Here is an 8304-nt window from a genome sequence, read left to right as displayed (position 1 = left end):
CTTTTAAGATGTCTTTGAGGAACTCACAGTCAAAAAGACATACCTCCTGTGTGTCAAATGTTTTGTGACCTTGCCCTCCAGAGCCAGAGCTGAAGTCCCCTGGGAATTTAGGAATTTGAGGGAGGGAGGCATCTCTACCCTTACAGACCCTGTTAGCCTGAAAGGAGCGGGTGGCTGCCCTACACCCCAGCACCCTGTAGGACACCATCCTTAAATTTGTGGAGAGAAGCTGAATTTCTAACCATGACATGGTCCGGTGGTGGGCTTTGTAGCTGTACCCAGGAGAGGCCCGTCTCCAGGCCTCAGCTGAAGTGCTGACACCCTCGGTGTGTGCTACCTGACCACAACACAGTGTCTGGGAGAGCAGGAACCATGGCAGGGTGATTGTGCTTACCAGACAGGTCTGCATGGTCATGGACTTCCCGGGGTCTGGATTGTGTCTTCCCCTGCAGTGCGGCTGGAGACTAGCCCGTGAATGGTCTTGTGGATGGTGGCTTCAGAACCTGCCCGGGGAGATCCCAGATTCACTGGGGACCCCAGCACACCATTTGGCAGCGTTCTGCCTCACACAGTCCCCAGTTATAGGATCAAATCTGCATTTCCTACAGACGGTTAGGAAGCACTCACCACAGCAAACAGCCTGGTAAGATTGCCGTACAGGACTTCTCGAGGCCGTGATATTCCTACAGTAGAGTCCCATGGGCTTGTGTCGTGCGTTTAATTTCATCCGGCACTGTCAGTCACATTACAGCCAGGAACACCCATCAGTCAGTGTGCACTCAGGACTGCTGTTTAGGGATGAGCGCACAGTGGGAGCACCATGGGGGAGAGCCTGGTGGAAGCCCCTGTCTCTTTTCCGTGGTCTCCCTCCCACCTGAGGCTCACCCTGGTGGTGGCTTGTGCTTGCTGACAGTTGGGCCTGTTTCTTTAACCCTCTGATCTCAGGGAACTTGAAAGAGCATGGTGAGTCCATCTTATTTCCAGCATCCATAATGAGGATTTAAGAAGAAATTCCACAACCAAGGCGTAGTGGCATTTCAATTGTATTTTAATAAATAAAGACTGCTTGAAGATCTGAGAGCAAAACGGCCCCACTAGTCAGCCTTACAGACCAGGTAATGGTAACACACACCTTTAATCTCAGTAGCCACACACATCTTTAATCTCATAGAAACTGGGTAGTGTATGCCTTTAATCACAATGGTGCACCCTTTAATCCCAGCCCTAGAGAGGATTATAAAACGGGAGGAAACAGCTCTCAACACAGTCTCATTCTGAGATTCCTAGAGAGGGGATCACCATTTCAGTCTGAGGTCAAGGTGAGAGCCAGTGCCTGGATGTTTTGTTTTTCAGATAGAAGGAGAATGCGAATAAATGAATTCCACACTTACTCAAGATTAAGTATAAAAAGGAGTTCTTTAGTTAAGGAGAACTCACAGATCACAGTCTTCTGCACGAATGGGGAACAGGAACCAAATCCAGCATCGTGGTGAGAGAGGAGAGAGTGAGTGGGTGCATACCTTTTGGGTACCCAAGGCCATGTCCAATCTGGTCCAGTCTCTCAAAGGTTACCTATCATCAGATCTTCATGTTGAACCCCAGTTTCTGACCCTGAGCTTTTATTAATTGTGCTTCACCAAGGTCCACTTGATCTTCTCCAAAATGTCAAACATTTCTGGAGATTTCTCCTCTACAAGAGTCTACTAAGCTACACTTTTGTAACTATAAACAAGTGCACATGCAAACACACATGTGCCCACATGCACAATCACACATGTGCACACAAACACCTCTGTCCCTCTTCGTATCTTTGCCTATTGTTGCTTTCATCAGTGCAGTCTTTCTTTGGGGAGAGCCGGGCACCCTAAGCCCTGCGGCTGTTCAGGTATGTCTCATTGCCCAGGAGCCTGGCAGAAGTAATCAGGTTCTGATGCTTGTGTCCCACAAAACAGGTGTGCTGCTACTTCCTGCACATCCTGTACACAAGTCACCGAAGTTCCAGGGCGACTTTGATTCCTTGGGTTGATGACTATTATTTCCAGAAACAGGGAGATAAGGAGTGACCAAAACCTTTGTTTGGCTGTGCAGTGGGAGCTGAGGCCCTTGGGCCCCTGTGCAAACACGGGGTGCATCCTAGATAGACACACAGGGTCTTCACTGCTCTCCTGGACTTGTAAAGGTTTGGAAATGATTGACACCTAGGTGTGTATTCAGTCTCACTCATTGGGATCTAATGAGGGCAAGATTTGGGTGTGCAAAGTTAAGTTCAGCCTCTCTAGTTCTGTGACCCTCAGGTGTTGCAGAGGAAATGGCTATTGAGGGCACAGCCATTTGCTTGTGTGACTGACAGTGATATGCACCCCTTCTTTAGTATGGGCAACAAACAGGGAGAATTTTCAAGAGGTGGAGGCCAAAATTCTGAGGTGGAGAGCAACCATCTTATACTGGGTCCTTTCATTTTCAAAAACGCATTTTATTTTAACCATGTGTCAGTGTGTGTGTGTGTGTGTGTTGTGTATGCATGTGCTTGTGAGTGCCTGTGGAGGCCAGAAGAAGGCGTCAGAGTCCCTGGGCTAATCTGGAGTGGAAGTGTGAGCCACCTGACAGGAGTGCTGAGAACTGAGCTCCAGTTTCCTTTTAAAGTCCCGAGCACGCTCAGCCGAGCACTGAGCCTTCTCTCCAGTTCTGGGTTGGATTCTCTGAGCTCCAGTTCTCTTCTAATGTCCCGAGCACGCTCAGTCGAGCACTGAGCCTTCTCTCCAGTCCTGGGTTGGATTCTCTAAAGCACAATTTATGCCTTAGGAGCCAGCACCAGGCTCATCTCACCTGCCTTTTATGTCTCTCTACTCAGAACCGTGTTTCCGTTATTTCCGTTTCCAGCAAGTCACAGATGTTCAGATGGTCCCAGCACACGCTGAAAACAACTATGGAAAAAGACTAAGGCAGAACTTGGCTAAAAAAAAAAACAAAAACAAAAACAAAAAAACAAACCTCTCTGCTCTCTCTGGCCTGGACCCTCTGGCACCATCCCGTGACATCAGAATTGACCCAGAGTAGACTCTGGGGTGGTTCTTTGGTTGCCTTTGAACTGTGAAGTAAAGTAAACCCCGTTTCCCTTAACTTGCTTTAGTGAGAATATTTTATCTTGAAAACAGGAAAATAAACCAGGAAATTACTTTGATTGTGATGTTTTTTTGTTTGACCATGCTGTCAGGGCTCACCCCCCCCCCATACACACACACACATTTCTCTTCATTTTAAGTCAGCTGAGCTTGAGCTGTGGACTCTCCCACACCTGATCATTTACACTCTGGGACCCTTTGATGGAAGGCAGGTGGGCATTCTCCACACACCTACACGGAGCTTAGTGGCTGGAATTTAGAGAGCCACAGCCTGGGACCTGCACTCTGATATTGAAGGGTGTGTTTAAGCCTCGCCGGGGGAGAAGATGGATTACGACAGGAAGAGGTCAGCCCCCCGAAGTACCTGTAATGCTAAAGTCAGCGTGGTATTTCACTGTCTGTGTAGGCAGAGACATCTGCGGGTCCCCAGATCCCACCAGAAAACACTGTTTCCTAGGAACCTTAGCTGCGGATTTCGCCCGTGGCTGTGTTTATCCTGCCCTGTAAGTAGTGCCAAAGGAATGAACACTTCCCCAAAGTCCCCAGGAAGGCCGTCCGGAGCTTGTGAGTATTGGGTGCAAACTCTTTGTCCATGAAAGGAGTTTTTAATAGGGAATCCAGAGTGACTTCAGACTATCCACTTGTCCCCAATGTCTGTCTTCTGCTTTCAATCTAACCGGACTTCTCAAAAGTTGTTAAAGCCCATGCGGCCTCACCCATATGGCCTCACCTCCAGAGGACACGGTGCAGGGCTCTTCTTTGTCTGAGACCCTGGTCCACATGGGGAGGAAAGACTGAGGTGTGGGCCGCAGTGTAAGAGTGACACCTGCCTAGCATGTAACTGACTGTGAACCTTCAGGCAGGAAGGGCAGAGCACTCCCCGCCCCCCCCCCCCACGCTCCCGCCTTCCCAGAAGCTGGCTGTAAACATCTGTGTGAGGAGGACAGGTTTCCCGCAGGTCAGCAGTCGGCCCTGCCTTTATAACAGATGGTCTTTAAGCTGGGATTTTGTTGTCTGCTGGAGCTTGGCTTTCAACAGTCAGCTCTGGGCCATATGTGGATCTCGTCCAAGCAGAACTGACGATTAGTTGAAGGGCTCAGCTCGCTATGCACAAATAAGCAGAATAAAGCCTTGGGCAGGTGGTGCTGCAGCCCCTGCGGCCACCCTGGGGCACCTGCTCCTTCCTCTCTCTGGACACCTGCTCTTTGGAACTCAGGATCTGGCTAGCATGGCACGGGCAACCAGGACTCGGGGCTTCCTGGGTTGCTCTGGCTTTCCCAGAGCTCTCTCCTTAGGATTGTTTAATAGGTCATGTGACCAGCTGCACTTGCAGAACTCCGAGTCAGCATATTTCAGAGACAACTGTATATCAATGCTGGCGCTATCACTACCTCGTAGTAGCTAAAGCTATGGAGTCAACAGGTTCTCAACAAGAACGAAGCTCAGTTACTTCGCACTCGTGACTCCTAGATTTTATACAGAAACACTAAGTCAGGGGTATACGCACAAAGGAAGTTAGAAGTGAGATTACCCGTGAGCAGAAGCAACTAAGAGGTGGAGGCAGTAAGGAGGAGGCCATGGTGGGGTCTGGCTGTGCACACAATTTTAATGAAGTACCCCTAGACAAATCCCTCAGCTGCAAATCTATCTTGGTGTCTGTACATGCCATAGACACGTGTATTTATCCATGCATGTGCCTATGTGGACAGCTCTGTCATTACCACGGACCTGCCACGGAGATGACACACCCATATAGGCGTGAACATGACTCTGTGTAGTGGCATCTGACCTTGTATAGTGGCATATGAGCCTGTGTAGGGATGGATGAGCCCCCGTAGTGACGTATTAACCCTGTAGTGAACCATCAGTGACCACACGAAATTCCCACTTTGTTGTGGGAATTCGTTCCAATAAGCCAATGGTATGACGGTGACTAAGCCCTGTGGGCGTGGTCTTCTCTGGGTATATGACTGGATAGGAACTGAGGACCAAGGGTCGCATGCGCTCTTTCTGGGATGCTGCCGGAACCAGCAGAGCTATGGCTTGGAGTTCCCTTTGGGAAACAGGTTACAGTGCAGCAGTGGAGAGCCGGTTCCCGGGCAGGAAGGCCAAGCGGCTGGAGACACGACCCAGATCCCTCCTTCTGTCCTGTAATCATTGTGCATTGATTTGATTTAATAAAAGGTAAAATAGTCCCCAGATGTCCTCCTTCACCACTCGATGGAGTGACCAGGGCTCCTTTGGTTTTTCCCTGGGTAGCTGGGCACTATGGCTTACCTTTCAAACGGCTCCTCAGGCTGAGCCTGCTCCTTATCCTGGGGTAGAACACCCAGAGCATGTGGAGCAAGACCAGCACTTCCTCGCCTCCTTCTGTAGGCTGCATGCTGGCTAGAGGATGCCCTGCATGGGGTTTTGCACAGAATGAGGGTGTGTGTTGAGGGCTATGCCGGTGTGCCCAGACGCTGTATGTCAGAGGAGCATGTTTTGTATTATAGTCATATGTCAGAGGAGTGTGTTTTGTATTATAGTCTTGTCAGAGGAGTGTGTTTTGTATTTATTATAGTCGGGCTGCATGAAGCTCGTTAAGCCAATGCGACTGGAAGTGCCTGGTTAGAAAGTGTCATTGGTGCCTCACACAGCAAGGATGTTGAAGTGTGGGTTTCAGGCAAGTGGGAAGCCCCTCGGGGCACTTCTTCCAGTCCACAGTTTTCTCTGTGTCCTGGTTACCCGCTGGGGATGCCTGTTTATCAGGGTGTCTGTGGTTCCCTAAGTACAGGTGAATTTGGCGTCTTTTAGGAAATATCCATGAACCCTTGAGCTTTTCTGCTTAGCCACAGACAATCCACCCCTTCTTTACCTCTTGCACTAACGCCCAATGAGAGCTGTTCACTGGGCAAATGAATCCTCTCACCCGAGGAGAGGCAACAGTTGCCGAGGCCTAGGGTTCTTACCGCTATCCTTACCTCCACTAAAGCTAAGGCCGAGGGGGTGCAGTGCCAGCCTTTAAAATGGAAGCCAAGGTTAAGTACATTGAAAGGCTCAGATATGAAATGTGTTCATATGTGAAATTTTGTGGCAACTCTGCAGGTCTAGAGTGTCCTTAGAGAGGCAAGGGATGGCTGTGGGTCCTTCTTCTTCTTAGGTGAGCTTGGATGAACCAGAGAATACTTGGAAAGAGGGAGTGGCCTCCATCAAATTGGCCTGTGTTGTGAAGGTGATGGTGGGGTATCTTCTTGATCGTTAGTTGATGTGAGAGGGCCCATCCCATTGTGGGCAGTGCCATCCCTAGTCACATGGATCAGGGTTGTTTAAGAGAAGCAGCTGAGCAAGGCACTGGAGAGCAAGCCAGGAAGCAGCGTTCCTCCATGGCCTCTGCATTAGCTCCTGTCTCCAGGTTCCTGCCCCGACTTCCCTCAGTGGTGAGCTCTAACCTGTAAGACAAATAAACCCTGTCCTTCCCAAGTTGATTTTGGTGAGGGTTTTATCACAGTAACAAGAAACAGATGATGGCAGCTGTTGCATTTATAGGACACTGAGTTAATTGATCACAGTGGACCGTTAGGTGTCTATCACGTCCCAGGCAGGTATTATAGTAGGAACATGTTGTGTGCTTCATTCAGGACTGTGGTTTCTCATGGGTAGTTTCTGCTGTTTTTGCTGTTTTTGTTGTTTGTTTGTTTATTGTTTTGTATCCTGCCCCCTTTCTCCCTCTATGTGATGCAGTCTTCTTCCCTGATGGCTTCAGTCTTCTTGGTGAGGATTTCCAGCAGCACTGCCCCGGGTTTCCTGGTTTCTCTCCTGATAACCCCTTCTGCTCAAGATGTTTGTGGGTTTCTGGGATGGGGAATTTCTTTGCAGCCCATGGACAAGACAGCTACTTTTGCTTCACTACCCACAGCTTCTCAGACACCAGTTATTTACGCGGTGTCTGAGACACGCATTCCCACCTTGCTGGGACTGTCACTATATCTCAGCCCTTCCCCCTCTGCGTTCTGCTGGCTTGGCTTTGGCTTGTCCATGACCTTTCCTTCCATGTAAACTTCTTTCCTTTAAATACATTTTGTTTTAAATCTTTCAAATTTTTGCTTCTAAATTTCTGTATGGTTCTCTCTCTCTCTCTCTCTCTCTCTCTCTCTCTCTCTCTCTCTCTCTCTCTCCAGTTCTTTCCTTCTGCCATGTGAGTCACAAGACTCACACTCTGGTCATCAGGGTAGCAGCCGCCTCCCTTACTCTCCACATGTGTCCTGTTTCTCACACCAGGAAGTCCCCTCTTGCTTCCTTAGCCTTTGTAGGACTTGAGGAATTGTCCTGTCTGTTGTTTACAGCTCTCTATGAGACGATTTATTTGTGTTTTGGACAATACCTGTGCTATTCTACACCTGTCTGGCCATGTTCATTTCTATGAGAAGCTGTAAGTTCTGACGTTATGGGGCTGGCCTGTTTTCCAGCATTCAGGCCCATACATAGGAGGTTGGTTTGATCCTTTGTTGGTCTTAGTCTCTACTGAGAGTACTTCACAGCAGTCATCTCTCTGGCTCCAGGTTGTTATTTTTTTAAATCCCAAATTAACTTCACTACAACAAATTACTTTTATAGCAGTGTTTTCAACCTGTGGGTCGTGACCCCTTAAAGGGTCAAAGGACCCTTTCACAGTAGTCAGCTAAGACGATCAGAAAACACGGGCATTTACATTACGATTTGTAGCAGTAGCAAAATTACAGCTATGAACTAGCAATGAAGATAATCTTACGGTCGGGGTCACCACAGCATGGGGAACTGTATTAAAGAGGGCAGCCTTCGGAAGCTAGAGAACCACTGCTTTGTGGGGTAAGTCGGTGTTTTATTATTTTACAAAGGAAGGAAATGGAAGCAGAAGAGTTTTGATTGCACAGCCTGGGTAGTGTGTAGGGAACTCAAACCGGGTCACATAGCTCTGAGGACTGGACAGGTGGCCTCCACCCTTGTTCTGACTGTGTGTGCCACTGCAGGGGGCACGTCGGCTGCATGAACTGCATGGATGCAGATGCTGTCCCAGCCCACGCTCATACACTTCTGGTCTTTACATTGGTTGTGATCCTTTACCTCCTCGTACTGAACCCGGTTGAGGGATTTGTGTAGGAGGAAGGGGCTTCAGTGGGCTCGTCTGTAACAAGGCACAGGTGAGTATCCCTGCTTCTGACTA

This window comes from Chionomys nivalis, chromosome 9 (genome assembly GCF_950005125.1).
Source record: "Chionomys nivalis chromosome 9, mChiNiv1.1, whole genome shotgun sequence".
In the NCBI taxonomy this organism is placed as follows: Eukaryota; Metazoa; Chordata; class Mammalia; order Rodentia; family Cricetidae; genus Chionomys; species Chionomys nivalis.
Note: the sequence above shows the minus strand (reverse complement) of the source record.